The 18,259-nt window shown below is 36.1% G+C and overlaps 1 long non-coding RNA gene across 1 annotated transcript; it reads left to right on the top strand.

The window, feature by feature from the left end:
• The first annotated feature begins 13,559 nt into the window (after positions 1 to 13,559).
• On the top strand, positions 13,560 to 15,888 carry LOC132727573 (uncharacterized). Its single transcript, XR_009625374.1, has 3 exons — positions 13,560 to 13,652; positions 14,532 to 14,761; positions 15,601 to 15,888. It is a non-coding gene; the product is annotated as an uncharacterized LOC132727573 (long non-coding RNA).
• Positions 15,889 to 18,259: the final 2,371 nt, after the last annotated feature.

Below are 18,259 nucleotides of genomic sequence, written 5' to 3'. Positions count from 1 at the left end.
TCTATTATTTCATAAAAATGAACGATTTGGAACGAAATTTCAAATCATTAAAACAACATTGCAAACAATATTTTAACAAGTAAAATGGTTTCCTGCGGATATAAAGATATTTCATTTAACTATTTTCAACATTATTTGGGGGGATGGGGATAAATAAACGTTTGTATCAGGAATATAGTTGACAATAATCGATCAATATAGAAGAAGGTCTTTGGAAACTGGTGACCGTTGAAGACCCATAAAACAATTATTTCTTTTTAAGAAAATGATTAAATAGGCCTACCATTTAATGAATAATTCCGAGCAAAAAATAAATAAAGTAAACACACAAGTTTACGCAGAAAATATCTCTATTTGTTATGGCAGATGCCACTAAGAATATTTTAATTTTGTAGATTTTCAGTTTAAACAATTTATTGTTTGTAAAATTTGAGATACATATTAAAGAAACATTGATAATTTTCAAACACATCATTCAAGTTTTTCCACCTTAAACGGTAAAATAATTATAGAAAATTAGAAATATCACGTAATAGTTTTTTGTTCAAAATTAGGTATAATTCGGACTAATTCCCTACAGGTAAATCCGTAACGTACCGGCAAACGGTATTTAGCTGGGTTTTCGAAAAAGTCAATTAACCAATCATATACGGTTTACAGATCACATGCTCCTCCATGTACCGAAAACAGGTCACGTGCTCCTCCGTGCCTCAAAAGTTAAACGCGTACCAATACCCTGCGGTCTCCAGACCGCAGGGAATGACGTGTAGTCGGAATGTAATACTACTGCAGAATGAAGAACTAGTTTCTATAGCGGTTTTTATCAGGAAGTGGATGTTGTTCGGTAGAGGCTAAACCTGTAACGCCTGCGGAGATATAGCTTATAACTCTGTTATAACCTTAGACATATTGACGATTTAACTCCAGTTCCAACCAGAACACTTCTATACTCAAAATCATTTTTACCTTCTACTATTCGCACCTGGAATTCTCTTCCTGAAACTCTTCGATCTAGTCCAACTTTAAACATATTCAAGTCCAAAATATCCCCGAATATCAAAAGACCACCGTCTTACTATAATACAGGCACACGTAAAGATCAAGTCCTTCACAGGATGTAGTTCATTGAATGAGGATCTGTTCAGAAGGTCTATTGTGGAAAGTCCAACATGCACATGTGGAATGAGAGAAACTGTATCTTACTTCTTATTGCAATGTACCAAATACAGAAATATACGCGAAAGATTTCTCACTAATTTAAATTGTCCATCTTCTTTACGGCAACGAACATCTCTCTTCTGATGAAAACAAAACCCTCTTTCAGAGTGTCCAAAAATTTATTACACAAACGAAGCGCTTTTTGTAAGAATTACTATCAGTGTGAATAAACTTGGTCTTTGCGTATGCTCATATTTCCTTACATGTTTGTCTTAGTTGTTAAACTCCGATATATATATTCAATCATACCTTTCCTTATATTTTTCCTTTCTTTTAGCATTTCACCATAATTTACTTTAGATTTTCTATAGCGATAATTCAACAATCTATTATTCTCTTATTCTTTGTTGTACATTCAAAGAGCTTACATCTAACCGCAACATTTTTGTATCTTTATCTTGAAAATTACTTTTACTGGAGAGGAATTGATATAAGTATTGTTTTACTTGTTTTCCAATCCAGTCTGAATTACATTGTTGTGCAATGTTTGTAAATGTCATTTATGTACAATTTATTGAATAAATAAAGTTTAAACTAAGCAATGTATAAATTTTCAAGGACGTTGGTGACGAGAGACGTTGAAACGTGGCAGGCGATTGACTACGGACATTATAAACTATGTTCGGCAGTAGCTACGGGACTGACTAAGGAATTTAAAATAATAAATATTAATGCAATTATTATCACACTGGCCATAGCTTTTGCAGAATCGGTCGCGATGGATATTTCGTCGTAGAAGCGGTGGATAAAATATGGCCGTTTGCTGCTGTCGGTAAGTTTATGACTGAACTTTACATTATGTTTTAATGTTTTACCGGAAACAGTTAGTGAGACTGGAGCCGACATTTGTAAGTTTCCTACTTATAACACGCACACGGTGCAATTTATTGCCATTTTTGCTAACACTTATGTACAGTTTGACGTGGGGACGCCACTTTTGCTTATTTAAGGTTAAACACGTAAATTTGTGTGCAAAACGGCCCCTTTATGCACAAGCATTACATCTTATGTATAATACTTGCACCAAAACAACCATAATTTTGAATTTTTGAAAATTGTTATTGCCTTTTTATAGAAGAATTGACAAAAATTGATTACAACACAGACGGCAGTGAATTCGATTGCAACGCAGTGCGGTTGTCCCGATACTATTAATGTCTATGTGAGGGTTTAACTAGACATAACGCATTTTTCAATTTAGAACAATCATTTTCTTACGTTGATATCAGAGAAACGCTTTCTGTTATGTGTTTAAAACAATATGATTATATATTATAAGAATCTTACACTGGCTGCCGGTACAGACCGGAATGTCTAGCTCGAGGTTAACTGTTTACTGCGATAACGAGGCTCTGCCGAGGCTCTGGCTGTATATTTTTTCCATATTTTCAACCAAAAAAATCCATGACATATTTCTGTTACCTTTTTCATAAGAGGCAATTTTAATTCTTTAAAATTATACCATTTTTGAAATCACATACCATTTTCTTCGATGAATGCCACAAAAGAAGAAAAACTCAATATTCTGTTCTTTACTAGTTACAAATACAGAGAAAGATAGCTAATAAAAATAAGAAAAAATGGATCTTATTTACTTTTCATGTGATAAACTTGAAAAATAGATCGGTGAATGGTTTTCTCTAATGCAAAGTTTAGAACATTTTTAATTCTGACCTAAAATGTTATTGTAACAGTTATTTCTTTTTAGTTTTGACTGTAAACGCTACTTATTGTGGAAATGTGAAAATCGTATATTTTCTATTACTTAATTAATTCATATAAGTCATTGGATGGCCGTGAAGTACGCGGGCTAACGGGCTAGCTGTCTAGCGGGCTAACAGTGTGAACTAAGCGGGCTTAGCATTCTAGCGGGCTAGCAGTGTGAACTTGGCGGGCCAGCGGGCTAAACTTTAAAACTTAATTGAATGAACAGGAAAACGTTATGATACATTACCTGGCAGTGTGAAGTGGGCGGGCTAACAGTGTAGCGGGATGCAGTGTGAACTGAGCGGAATGGCGGGTCAGCGGGCTAAACTCTAAAACTTAACTGGTTCAACAGGAACACGTTATGATACATTACCTGGCAGTGTGAAGTGGGCGGGCTAACAGTGTAGCGGGCTGGCAGTGTGAAGTGAGCGGGCTGGCGGGCCAGCGGGCTAAACTCTAAAACTTAACTGGTTCAACAGGAAAACGTTATGATACATTACCCAGCAGTGTGAAGTGGGCGGGCTAAAAGTGTATCGGGCTAGCACTGGGAAAATGGGTGGGCTGGCGGGCCAGCGGGCTAAACTCTAAAACTTAACTGGTTCAACAGGAAAACGTTATGATACATTACCTGCATTGTGAAGTGGGCGGGCTAACAGTGTAGCGGGCTGGCAGTGTGAACTGAGCGGGCTGGCGGGCCAGCGGGCTAAACTCTAAAACTTAACTGGTTCAACAGGAAAACGTTATGATACATTACCTGGCAGTGTGAAGTGGGCGGGATAACAGTGTATCGGGCTTGCAGTGTGAACTGGGCGGCTGGCGGGCCAGCGGGCTTAACTCTAACACTTAACGGATTCAACTTGAAAACGTCATGATACATTACCTGGCAATGTAAAGTGGGCGGGCTAACAGTGTAGCGGGCTAGCAGTGTGAACTGGGCGGGCTGGCGGGCCAGCGGGATAAACTCTAAAACTTAATTGAATCCACATTAAAACCTCATGATACATTACTTAGCAGTGTGAAGTGGGCGGGCTAACAGTGTAGCGGGCTAGCAGTGTGAAATGGGTGGCTGGCGGGCCAGCGGGCTAAACTCTAAAACTTAACAGATTGAACATGAAAACGTTATGATACATTACCTGGCAGTGTGAAGTGGGCTGGCTAAAAGTGTAGCGAGCTAGCAGTGTGAAATGGGCGGCTGGCGGGCCAGCGGGCTAAACTCTAAAACTTAACAGATTGAACATGAAAACGTTATGATACATTACCTGGCAGTGTGAAGTGGGCGGGCTAAAAGTGTAGCGGGCTTAGCAGTGTGAAATGGGCGGGCTGGCGGGCCAGCGGGCTAAACTCTAAAACTTAACAGATTGAACATGAAAACGTTATGATACATTACCTGGCAGTGTGAAGTGGGCAGGCTAACAGTGTAGCGGTTGCAGTGTGAACTGGTTGGGCTGGCGGTCAGCGGGCTAAACTCCAAAAACTAAACAGATTCAACTTGAAAAACGTCATGATACGTACCTGGCTGTGTGAAGTGGGCGGGCTAACAGTGTAGCGGCTAGCAGTGTGAACTGGGCGGGCTGGCGGGCCAGCGGGCTAAACTTTAATACTTAATTAAATCAACATTAAAACCTTATGATACATTACCTGGCAGTGTGAAGTGGGCGGGCTAACAGTGTAGCGGGCTAGCAGTGTGAAATGGGCGGGCTGGCGGCCAGCGGGCTAAACTCTAACACTTAACGGATTCAATTTGAAAACGTCATGATACATTACCTGGCAGTGTGAAGTGGACAGGCTAAACAGTGTAGCGGGTAGCAGTGTGAAATGGGTGGCTGGCGGCCAGCGGGCTAAACTCTAAAACTTAACAGATTGAACATGAAAACGTTATGATACATTACCTGGCAGTGTGAAGTGGGGGGGCTAAAGTGTAGCGGGCTAGCAGTTTGAAATGGGCGGCTGGCGGCTTGGCGGGTAAACTCTAAAACTTAACAGATTGAACATGAAAACGTTATGATACATTACCTGGCAGTGTGAAGTGGGCGGGCTAAAAGTGTAGAGGGCTAGCAGTGTGAAATGGGCGGCTGGCGGGCAAGCGGGCTAAACTCTAAAACTTAACAGATTCAACATGAAAACGTTATGATACATTACCTGCATTGTGAAGTGGAACAGGCTAACAGTGTAGCGGGCTAGCAGTGTGAACTAGGCGGGCTGGCGGGCAGCGGGCTAAACTTTAAACACTTAATTGAATCAACATTAAAACGTCATGATACATTACCTGGCAGTGTGAAGTGGTCGGGCTAACAGTGTAGCGGGCTAGCAGTGTGAAATGGGCGTGGCTGGCGGCCAGCGGGCTAAACTCTAACACTTAACGGATTCAATTTGAAAACGTCATGATACATTACCTGGCAGTTGTGAAGTGGGCAGGCCTAACAGTGTAGCGGGCTAGCAGTGTGAACTGGGCGGCTGGCGGGCCAGCGGACTAAAATTTAAATACTTAATTGAATTCAACATTAAAAACCTTATGAATACATTACCTAGCAGTGTGAAGTGGGTGGGCTAACAGTGTAGCTGGCTGGCAGTGTGAAATGGGTGGGCTGGCCGGCCAGCGGGCTTTAACTCTAAAACTTAACAGATTGAACATGAAAACGTTATGATACATTACCTTGCAGTGTGAAGTGGGCGGCTAACAGTGTAGCGGCTAGCAGTGTGAACTGGGCGGGCTGACGGGCCAGCGGACTAAACTCTTAATACTTAATTGAATCACATTAAAACCTCATGATACATTTCCTAGCAGTGTGAAGTGGGTGGGCTAACAGTGTAGCGGCTAGCAGTGTGAAATGGGTGGGCTGGCGGGCCAGCGGGCTAAACTCTAAAAACTTAACAGATTGAACATGAAAACGTTATGATACATTACCTTGCAGTGTTAAGTGGGCGGGCTAACAGTGGGCGGTATTCGCGGTGCTCAGCTCGGTGAAATATATTCCGAATTACACTGGGCGTAATGAGACCAATATGACGTCAGTGGCGTAAGTTTGTTAAAAGAAGAGGGCTTTAAAAGGGCTAAACCCTTCCATCAAAGCCCTGAAACACATACAGGTATCTGACAGGTATAATTGAATGTAGAGTAAATAAATTAAAAGAATTAAAGTTAAATAGTCAATCTAATTGGGCGGGCTAGCAGTGTAGCGGGCAAGCAGTGTGAAATGGGTTGGCTGGCGGGCCAGCGGGCTAAACTCTAAAACTTAACAGATTGAACATGAAAACGTTATGATACATTACCTGACAGTGTTAAGTGGGCGGGCTAACAGTGTAGCGGGCTAGCAGTGTGACCTGGGCGGGCTGGCGGGCTTGCGGGCTAAACTCTAAAACTTAACGGATTCAACATGAAAACGTTATGATATATTACCTGGCAGTGTGATATGGGCGTGCTAACAGTGTAGCGGGCAAGCAGTGTGAACTGGGTGGGCTTGCGGGCCAGCGGGCTAAATTTTAATACTTAATTGAATCCACATTAAAACCTCATGCTACATTACCCAGCAGTGTGAAGTGGGCGGGCTAACAGTGTAGCGGGCTAGCAGTGTGAACTGAGTGGGCTTGCGGGCCAGCGGGCTAAACTTTAATACTCATGATACATTTCCTAGCAATGTGAAGTGGATTGGATAGACTGCTAGCCCGCCCAGTTCACACTGTTAGCCCGCTAGACTGCTAGCCCGCCCAGTTCACACTGTTAACCCGCTAGACTGCTAGCCCGCTCAGTTCACACTGTTAGACTGCTAGCCCGTTAGCCCGCGTACTTCATGGCCATACTCGTTGGTTAAATAAGGTAGTTATATTTTATCAAACGTGTTCAATAATTCAGTACTGAACCCTAAGCGACCATGTACTACACAGTCTGAGTTAAACATGGAAACTTAACGACTGTTGTTTTCTTATTTCTCATAATATGTTTCTTTTTAACCAAATGTAAGATTTAAGATATATATAATATATATATATATATATATATATATATATATATATATATATATATATATATATATATATATATATATAGTATATATATATATATATATATATATATATATATATATACTTAAGGACAATGAAAACGCACGGTCGGGATAATTTCATTTTAACAAGGAAAATATATTTCTTTTAAATATTTTTTCACGGTTTAATAAAACCGAATGCATTCCGATCATTTAGATACCAAAGTTATGAAAAATGATAACATTTTAATGAAGTTATTGCATAATAAAGACAGTACCCGAAAAATCAAAAGTAACACTTTTGGTTAATTATGATAAGATCACAGCAGAAAACAGATTGAACCAATTCATGGTTACTTTATGAAATTTTTTTTAACTGTTAACTATTACCTGGCAGTGTGAAGTGGACGGGCTAACAGTGTAGCGGGCTTGCAGTGTGAACTGGGTGGGCTGGCGGGCCAGCGGGCTAAACTCCAAAACTAAACAGATTCAACTTGAAAACGTCATGATACGTTACCTGGCAGTGTGAAGTGGGCGGGCTAACAGTGTAGCGGGCTAGCAGTGTGAAATGGGCGGGCTGGCGGGCCAGCGGGCTAAACTCTAACACTTAACGGATTCAATTTGAAAACGTCATGATACATTACCTGGCATTGTGAAGTGGGCAGGCTAACAGTGTAGCGGGCTAGCAGTGTGAACTAGGCGGGCTGGTGGGCCAGCGGGCTAAACTTTAATACTTAATTGAATCAACATTAAAACCTTATGATACATTACCTGGCAGTGTGAAGTGGTCGGGCTAACAGTGTAGCGGGCTAGCAGTGTGAAATGGGCGTGCTGGCGGGCCAGCGGGCTAAACTCTAACACTTAACGGATTCAATTTGAAAACGTCATGATACATTACCTGGCAGTGTGAAGTGGGCAGGCTAACAGTGTAGCGGGCTAGCAGTGTGAACTGAGCGGGCTGGCGGGCCAGCGGACCAAAATTTAAATACTTAATTGAATCAACATTAAAACCTTATGATACATTTCCTAGCAGTGTGAAGTGGGTGGGCTAACAGTGTAGCTGGCTGGCAGTGTGAAATGCATTCCGGTCATTTAGATACCAAAGTTATGAAAAATGATAACATTTTAATGAAGTTATTGCATAATAAAGACAGTACTCGAAAAATCAAAAGTAACACTTTTGGTTAATTATGATAAGATCACAGCAGAAAACAGATTGAACCAATTCATGGTTACTTTATGAAATTTTTTTTAACTGTTAACTATTACCTTGTTTTTAATACCTTTCTAGAAATGTTAGACACAAATTAGCAATTAAAATCTTTATGAAAATGAATATTAAATCATGCCAATGGTCAGTTTAAGAAATCGTTAAAGCTCGCATGGAGATTGCATATACACACTTTTCCTCTATAAAAGGTGCTAAATGACAAACACTACTGAATACTTGCTTGTAAATTGTAAGCAATGGTTCTACAAAGAAATAATCGCTGGGTAGATTTAGCACAGATTCAGTCTGGTATATCTTACAAACAAAGCGCCAACCGTTTTGGTGTCCATCGGTCTACATTTTATGGCCTTCACCAGCGTTTTCGCACTACGCTACAGGCCGAATGGCGTCAGATTCCACAGGCGACTATCCGCACCGTAAGGTCTATGAGGCGACGATGTTCATATGTAAGAGACGCTGATGGAGGACACTGTCGTTTCTAAAGATCCCGACGGTGACAATACGAATAGACATTTATGAGTGACTCTGTTTTGGATTTTCATTTTGGTTTTTGCCTTTGTTAAGTTTGCATTACTGTGATGAAAAAGAGTGATTTTGGGATTTTCACCTTAGGTTCTTCGATTTACTGGTGTACAGTTGATTTTAAACATTTTGCATTATTTCCAGTTGTTAAGTTTGCGTTTTGTAATAAAGTTATGATATATATCTAATGGAGTCGTTAGTGTTTTGTTTTCATGTAATAAAATGCATATAGTGCGGGCGTGCGTTTTCATTGTCCTTAAGTATATATAGCCCCGTAAATGGAGGAATGTGACTGTATATATATGCATGTACATACATTTTGTATATAAGACAATACGCTTTTTTATGTTTTATTATATAATTTTTAAATGTTTTTAGTTATTCGGCATAAACAGGAGGTCATGATGATGATTTAAAACTAGAAATGCCTCATATATAGTGAACATCTCATTGCTTTTTCACGATATGTAAGAAAAAACATGGAATATTTTGCCAAAAATTGTAGTAGACTCAAAAAGTGTTCATGAATTTAAAATCAAGCTAGATCAACACTGAACCAGAGAAGTTCTATATAAAGTGTAGAATTATACAGCAGTGTAAACTGAAATATTTTTAAGTGAATATAAATAAATTTATTACATGCTTTTCGGTGGTTTATAGAAATAAATCAGTGATATAAAACTGGCAATTTCACTGTTTGAAACAGTGAAATAACCACTTTGATAATTTCACTGTTTTGAATTTAAGCCCCTTACGTTGTTTCAGTGAAATACCAGCGTGCACAGTACTGGGTACCAACTTAATGACGTGACGTCGTAACTGACGTCACGTTGTATTATTATTTGGCGCGCTTTTCATTCAGTATTATGTTTAATGTCTTTTTAAAACGTTTCAATGCATATAATAAAAAGAAAATTTGTTTAGTTTAGTGTAATATCGAAATATATTTCACATTGTGAACACCAAAAGTTCATATTTCACTCGTGGCTGCGCCATTCGTGAAATATACCTTTTGGTGCTCACTCGGTGAAATATATTCCGATATTACACTGAACTAAACAAATATCCTCTATATAATAGTAATGAGACCAATATGAAGTAGTGGCGTAAGTTTGTTAAAAGAAGAGGGGCTTTAAAAGGGCTAAACCCTTCCATCAAAGCCCAGAAACACCTACAGGTATCTGACAGGTATAATTGAATGTAGAGTAAATAAATTAAAAGAATTAAAGTTAAATAGTCAATCTAATTGCGAACATTACCAGTAATGTTTTAGTTTAAGCCATATTTGTATAGGGCCAGGCTCATCAGATGACCCAGGGGCTGAGTTACTTTTAGAGCTAAGTTGACCCTGCCAGTTTTGGTGTTAGAATTATCCTGACACCAGAAATATCCTTGTTGTCCACATAGAATTAATAATAATTATAATTCAATACAAAATATTTTTTTTTCAAAGATCCTCATTTACATGCAAGTTATCGCAGTAAAGTCTAACCAAAATCTGGTTAGAAGTTTCTGGTGCGAAAAGTCCATTATCAGAAATGTCCATGAATCAAACATTTGACTGGCGTCTGTTTTGTTCCAATAGTGGATTGAGTTGACCTGCTGTAGTTGGATATAAAGCTGATTTGCCTAAGATAACTATAAGTTGGGAATGGTTTATTGTAACAATGATTTGAAAATTACATGAGTGATGACTGTTATAAGAAATGCATTTATTTCAGGTAGATCTATGTTATATGACAGACTGTTGTGTGAGGTTTTGATTGTGATGTGGTTATTGTTTCATGAGAAGACGTAATGCTGTATGCTGTAAGTTCTGTTTAAATATTTTTAGAAAGACAGTGTTAAGTGGGCGGGCTAACAGTGTAGAACAGTCTTTATAGAAAGACAACTATTTACTGAGCTTTTTATAACATTTCAAAACACATATTTGAAAAATAGATTAGTTAGATTAAAAAACATTTTTGTGTGCTGGTTTTGATATCTGATTATGTAGAATGAGGCTTTTCCCCCCTAAATTTCAAATGAAATTGTTGTTGATTGCTTATTTCAACCTTTACAAAGTATGAGATATAATGTTTATGTTAGATATGAAATGTAATTATTTCAGGTGAGAATCACAGCCTTGTGTGTGAGGTTTAATCAGCATTTGGTTATGTGAAGCTGTCACTTGTTTAAAAAGAAACCTTGAAAACTTGTATTTACTGTTCCTCCTGCATATCAGATCAGGGGTTAGTATCTCGAAGCTGTCGTTAGCATAACGACTATCGTATACCTCTCGTTAAGGTTTTCACCGCTATCTCGACGCTCTCGTAATTAACGAATAATCGTTAACCTGTCCAATTATTAACGGATGCCTAGAGGGTGTCGTAAGGCTCTCGTTACTATCATTTTGACACAAAAGTAAGAAAGGTGCGATTTTAAAGTACATAAAAAATGAGAATTATATCATTTTGTTGATAAAAAATGATGAACCGACATAAATATAGTATTGTATTTCTTTTTCTCATGAATTTTCACAGGCCCGTAATAGATTTTATTGTGTAAATACAGTCAAAGAACTCTTTAGTACAATTCCATAAAAAATATCATTGCTTATTTGAAAGAGATAAACTTGTATTCTTGGATGTAATTGGCTCATTTTTATTGTCATTCACAAAGTTTTACATTTTAAGCCTATCACAGCATTCGGCACGATATGGCCAGTTATGTGTTGACAACCCGTAACAATCCAAACAAACAAAATTTGTCTCACGTATCAAACATATGTAAACTGTAAAGCCTAGTTAAGGTTCTTTACATTTTAATTTAAGACTTATATTTGAATGCGGATGAAAAAAAACATATCATAACTTAAACAGCGAAAGGAATAACCTCCGTAATGTGTAATTTTGCACAAGAAAATATATATAAATATATAAATATGCATACATCATGCTGAAAATTCAACAAAATTCAAACTTGTTACAGAATTATATTTCGAAAAGTAAACTGTGACGGATTAATTACATCATGAAGAAAAGTGCATCACGTCAGCTGCAAAAATCGATACCACAAAAAGGGATGTAATATATAGAAATGTTGTTTGTTTATCATTTCATAGTTACAAATAATTCACTCACGAACACCAGTTGTTATAATTTAACTCGTAATATTTTAATTTATAATACAGCAAACATCCATTGTTTAAAACAAAATGAAAATTTATCCATATTAATTAACAGCAGCCATGTATATATTTAGTAATAAAGATTTTTGACAAGTTATATGGCCGTATATAAACGATAACCCGAGCCGCCAAGTGAGAGTTATATTGCAAACAAAACTATATCTGCCATATATCCTGTTAAAAATCTTTATAACGAATTTACAATACTGCAATAAAAAGAGAGATTTCTTGATAAATTGACAGCAGCTGTGTATATAAACTATATAAACGCCAATTAAAATTGACGTACCAAACTTGCAGTAACAAACGTGCAGTATTATAAAAGATTTTATAATACTGCACGTTTGTTACGTCACTCGTGATATTTTTATAGTTTTATATACACTGTTTCAAGCAATTTTCTAAGAAATCTCACTTTTTATCTCAAATAATGGGAAGTTCGCGGTTTTATAAATTCGTTATAAATATTCCTGACATGTTAAATGGTTGTAGACAATATAATCATCGCCTAGCGGCTCGGGTTATATTTCCAAACAGTCGTTTATATAGGGAAATTTTACCTGTCAAAAATCTTTATAACTAATAATATAAACGTCATGATTATCCAATGAAAATCGACTTTACATATTTAATATATATTTATGCTTATGAAGTCATTGTTTTGCTCATGGCGTCATTGTTATGCGCATGACGTCTTTGCAGCTGTGTAGCAAGTGGGATTTTAGAAAGAGTTGTTGTACATAATTATGTTTGTCTAAAGGGTAAAATTTCGTGAAAATATAGTCCACATTTCACTCAAACGGAGAGCAACAATGAAAGCAACATTTTCAAATTTGAATATTGACAGTATACTTACACCCTAAAACAACATGTTGATAATTATAGAGCCTGAAGAATGAGGGATGGTTATCTGCTCCAGATTTTTTGACTGGTATTGAAAAGAAGCTCTGCCAGAATATTGGCTTTAACTATGTAAAGTGTTTAAAATATTTGACTACACTGGCAGCCGCTGCTGCTAAATCTTCAGTCTCTGCGGTTCTATATACAGTCGTTTTTCCTCTGTTTCTAGTATTGCAGTTTCTATGTTAAGTTCCCGCCCCACCCCTCAATTTAAATCACGCCTGTTTCATTGGAACTTTCAACAGGGGCAGTTCCAATGACTATTCTCTTTTTTTAAAGGAACCGTTTCCGTAGGACTACTATCGATTGCTATTATCAAGGCAATCGGGATTTTCATCGCAAAACAAGTCTATATTGCTAGACGACAGACCGGCGGATCCTGCACGTGTCGTGTGATTGCGTTCCGGTTTAGCATGATCGTAACCTCATATTCACCTTCGTCTACGCAAAATAATGATTCGGTGAATATAAACAAGAGCTGTACACAATTTTCGCGGTACATGTATTCAAATGATAACACAACGCAATCGTTAATAACTAACGAGTAAGCAACGAACGATTGCTTAACTACTGCTTTCGAGATACCCGCGCTAGTCTCTCGTTAACCAACCCTCCGTCAATCGTTAGCACGTTCGTAAACGCAAATATAACGATAGCTTCGAGATACTAACCCCAGGTCTGTATCAGTTGGGTTTTTTTTTTAGTTTACATGACAATAAACACTAAATTTACAAGACTTCTTTCTAAAAAAAACTAGGAGTTGAGTCAGTTGATATGTTATTGACTGAAGTGCGATAAATATTTGATGTAAAATATGAGTTTTTTATTTATTTCAGGTTTGTAATCATAGAATTGTGTGTAGTTATGATTATGACATATTCAGCTGTTTGCAAAGTAACCTTGAAGACAGTATCCCTTTGCAAAGGTAAATAAGCTGCAAGAAAAAAAAATCATCTTATTTGAATAATAATTTTAGTATTTACTTGAATCATAGTGTGTTTTGAAATGACAAAATCATTTTTATATTGCTGTCTTTACATTACATATAATCTTACATTTATTAAAGTCGAACAGCATGAATGCGTACAAAGATTTTTTTGTTTGAATGAATGTTGTTTTTTTGTGTGAGGAATTTTTATCTATTTTTGTAAGGTAATTCAGTTTAAAATAAAGAATATAATTATGATCTCTTGCATTTGAACATAATTTCATATCTTGGAAATGAGCTTAGAATTGAATTTATATATATTTCATGGAATTGAACTTACATATATATCCTGGATTTGAACATAAAAATGAACATGGAATTGAACATATCTTGGAATTGAATTTATATATATCATGGAATTTAACTTATATATTTTTCATCACACTGATTTTTAATTTCGAACTTACTCACATGCCAATGAAAAGTTATTTTTTATTTTTTTCCTGTTTATTACAATGGTTGCTAATTTTTTTTAAAAAAACTGTACTGGAGTACTGAATAAAATAGCTAAAAAAATTAATCAATTCAAAAAAATTATTCTTTTAATGCACCAACCCCTGACCACTAGAATTTGTGAAATTGATGTTTCTACCCCTGCCTAAATAATGCATTCTTGTTCATTTAAACCATCTTCTAGGTGAGCGATTAAGGGCCATCATAGTCTTCTTGATTCTCAAAATTATCATAAAGCACTTAGTTTGTGACTTTACTCCTTGGATAGGCCCTTGGCTGTTTATCATTTGTACAGATAAAATAGTTAAATGGAATGAATTGCTTGTTTGAATATTGAATAATGCGTATGATTTTTATTTCCAGTGTCTTCAGTCTTATAACTGTTCGGTAATATGGGGTTGTACAAAACCAGTGATGGTAATCTTGCAGCCAAAGTAGATTAGACTGCAGCATAAATTGATGAAGGTTCAGCCATGACATTGAATCATAATAGTTGGCGAATTATGTAGGCCATTAGGTGATTTATTTAATTACAGATGCTATGCAAATAATCTGTAAGGAAGAAGATATATATGGAAGGAAAAGTCATTCAGGTTTGTCATTATATAATTTAAATGAAATAAAATTTGTTGTTAATTACATTTGCAGTGTAGGTAATCTCTTCTGAAGTTTTAAGGTATTCACTCTTCAGACAATTGAATTAATTAATCAAACTACATAACCTACTGTAGTTACTGAAATTTATTGTGCATCTGAGTTATAACATTAAGAATACTTTGGGCTATCCTTCTTAGCCAGGTGTCAGTGCCAGTGTGACATATAGGTTTAAGTTTTCTATGCAGCAAGCACTAATGATATTTGCTTGTAATATCACACACTTAATTATGACATAATGAAAGGCCACCATCCAAGGTATGTAACTCCAGCATGGATTTTGGAAAACTTGGACACTTCTTTGTTGAATTTTGCTTGCAACATTATTTTTCAAAACAACCAGAATTGTTTATTTAAATGTTAGTAAACTTCTAAATCACATTTAGTTTATACAGATTTATTTTAGTTTAATTGTGTTGGAAGCTGTAAGCTAATTGAAACATTCTCAAATCATTTCTTGGAACTAACCAGTATTAAGCAATAAATGTATAGTTTCTTGCTCAAGGAAACAACAGATAGCAATCTTGTGGTCCCTAGACCGATTTGTTAACCACACAGCCACATGGTCACATCAAAAATCTTTTTTGATGGTCACTATCCAACTTTAACTGAGAAAATTCTCTTATTATAGGTTCATGTTTTGCTTGCTTTGCAACATTTATCTTTATAAAACTACTTATTCAATTCACTTGCATTTTGAGAAACGACAAAAATTGTTATTATTTATAGTGCCATGTTAACATTTCATTGCAACAATACATAAACCTTCTATTTCTAGAAATATGGATGAAGAGACTGCAATCTCCACAGACGTTGACAGAGCTTATTTCTTCAGAATTATCAACCATTCTTGACTATAAATTGACTTCTCTTATGTTTATTTTATATTTGGTAATATTTTCCATTATTTTCCAATTTCATTTATTTGGATAATATAATGCAACAGAATTTTGAATTTTGCTCAATTTTTGCTTTAACTTCATTATTTATGACTAGATTGTCTGCAATCTTGGGCACAGTAATCCATCAGAAAAAAACATCAAGGAAGGTTTATTTGAACTTTACCTATAAATAACCTTGCTATCCTTGCATATAGTTGAGCATATAGTTGCCGCTTTGTCCGTCCCCTTTTTGTCTGGGACATAACTCTGAAAGAACAAGAGGTATCAACATGAAACTTTGTAGGTATATAAATCTCATTTAGTAGATATGCATTGCACAATTGTCATTCTGCCTTCCCTTATTTTGGAGTTATTGCCCTTAGTTCTTTTTTCACTCTGAAACCATAAGAGGTATCAACAAGAAACTTTGTAGGTAGATCGATCTCATTAAATGGAAGTGCAGTGCAAAAGAGCTGTAATGTTTTATTTTGAAGTTATTGTTCTTTGTTCATTTTCATACTTTAAAAATGTCTAGGACATAGCTCAGAAATATATAGAGAGAACCGACAAGACACTGGTAGATACGTGTCATGTGATAGATGTGCAGTGCCAAAAAAAAAAACCAGAAAACTCTGCCTTGCCTTATTTCGCAGTTATTGCCATAATTATGTTTATTTTTACGCTTGAAATTTGTCCGGGACAAACTCTGACACTATAAGAGATGGAAACAAGAAACTTTGTAGGTAGATATGTCTCAATGGGTATATGAGCAGTGCAAAAGAACATTGACTCTGCCTTGCCTAATTTTCGAGTTATTGCCCTTTGGTCATTTTTTTGCTTTGAACATTGTCCTGGACATAACTCTGAAACTATAAGAGATGTCAACCAATTTTATTTTTTTTACTTTTATTTGAACATGATAATAATGTTTTCTTTGAGTACACTTTACTATAGTATTCATCCTGTGATATGTTTGATTTGTAAGCCATGCATGGTCCCTGCTTAGAGTGCTAGGCAGTGGCCCTTGTTAAAATTTCTTTATTGTTTCTATTGTCTGTTTTGTAAATATGATCACTATTTCATATTGTCATTTTAAATGAATCATTTAAACTATTCATATCTGTTGTTTTTGTAAGGATTGCTTTACTCTGTAAACCTGTTTAGAAAGAAATTGTGACATTATTTTGTCAATGAATTACACACAAGCTTTGTTCAAGATATCACTTTCACTGATGAAGCACTGATCATACAGGAACACTGATCATACATTTTTCTGGAAGACAAAGCTGTCCTGTTAGCAGTATTTCAAATGGACTGCTTGAACACAGGGCTAAATGAATATGGCATATGATTACTGTCTAAAAGATGAGTTATAATTCCCTTGTGGGAATAAGCAATGATATATATTGTTTTTAACTCGACTATTGATAAGAATAAGAAGACCTATCCTAGTCACCCGAGCGTCGGCGTTACCTTTATGTTTAAGTTTTTCAAATATTTGCAAAGTTCATCTACATAATTATGGCTTTGAAAGTTGATATTTTATACACTTCTTTGATAGCACAATAGGACGTATGGCTTTGAAACTTTGCATACTTGTTCACCATCATGCCCCTAGCCAGTAGACAGGAGAAGGTAACTCTTATCAAGCATTTTAACAGGATAATGCCCCTTTTTAAATTAAAAATTATGTGAAAGTTTGCTACCACCGCATTGCAAAGTCTATCGACATCATGCCAACAATCTGTAGATAGGAGGAGATGGCTCTATCTTGTATTTTGACAGAATGATGCACCTTTTTTGGACTTTGAACTTGCGTTAAAGTTTGCATACTGTACCATCTCGTATTTAGAAAAGTCCATTGTCATTTGGCTTTAAAAGTTGAAACTTAATAACATCTTTGAGAGCATAATAGGACTCTCTACAAAACCTATAACTGTAACATTGATTTGAAACAATTTTTGCCCTTTTGTGAACTTTTTACATTATCAAAGCTCTTTTACTATCAAGCACTAAGGATAGTCAAGAGTGCTGTCCTACGGACAATTCTTGTTTTAAATGCCTTTAATGTACAGCAGCTTGTAGTGCAACAGTGACTTGGGTTATCTCTTCATCTTTACTACTTTCTGTATTTTGGTTTGTAACCTTGCCAAACTGTTTTAACATAAGGTTAAATGTCCTTAGTTTCCACATTGTACCATTTGAACTACTTACAACAGTAACTTCACTAAATACGATTTTTACAAAGTTGCAAACATTTACTTACTTTTCACTTTCTCACAGGCTGTGAAAGGTTATTTTCAATGCCTTTCATATGCAGAATGTATTTTATCTCTTTCTATATGGATACTATGTTATTCAAGCTCGTCCGTGAAAATGTGTCTATTTTGGATAATAGTTTTTATTACACAATGATACAAAAAGAATAAAATTAATTATAAATTGCTTTATTAAAGTGACCCGTAATTATGTTGCGATTTTTTATATAATTATGCATATGGATCTCCTCAACACATATGGAGCTCAAATGCAATTTTGAGCAGCAATTCCTTCCGT

The sequence above is a fragment of the Ruditapes philippinarum genome, unplaced genomic scaffold (genome assembly GCF_026571515.1).
Source record: "Ruditapes philippinarum isolate M1 unplaced genomic scaffold, ASM2657151v2 ctg11547_1_1_1_1, whole genome shotgun sequence".
Taxonomy (NCBI): Eukaryota; Metazoa; Mollusca; class Bivalvia; order Venerida; family Veneridae; genus Ruditapes; species Ruditapes philippinarum.
The sequence above is the reverse complement of the archived record's forward strand: the minus strand, read 5'-3'. Positions and strand labels throughout refer to the sequence as shown.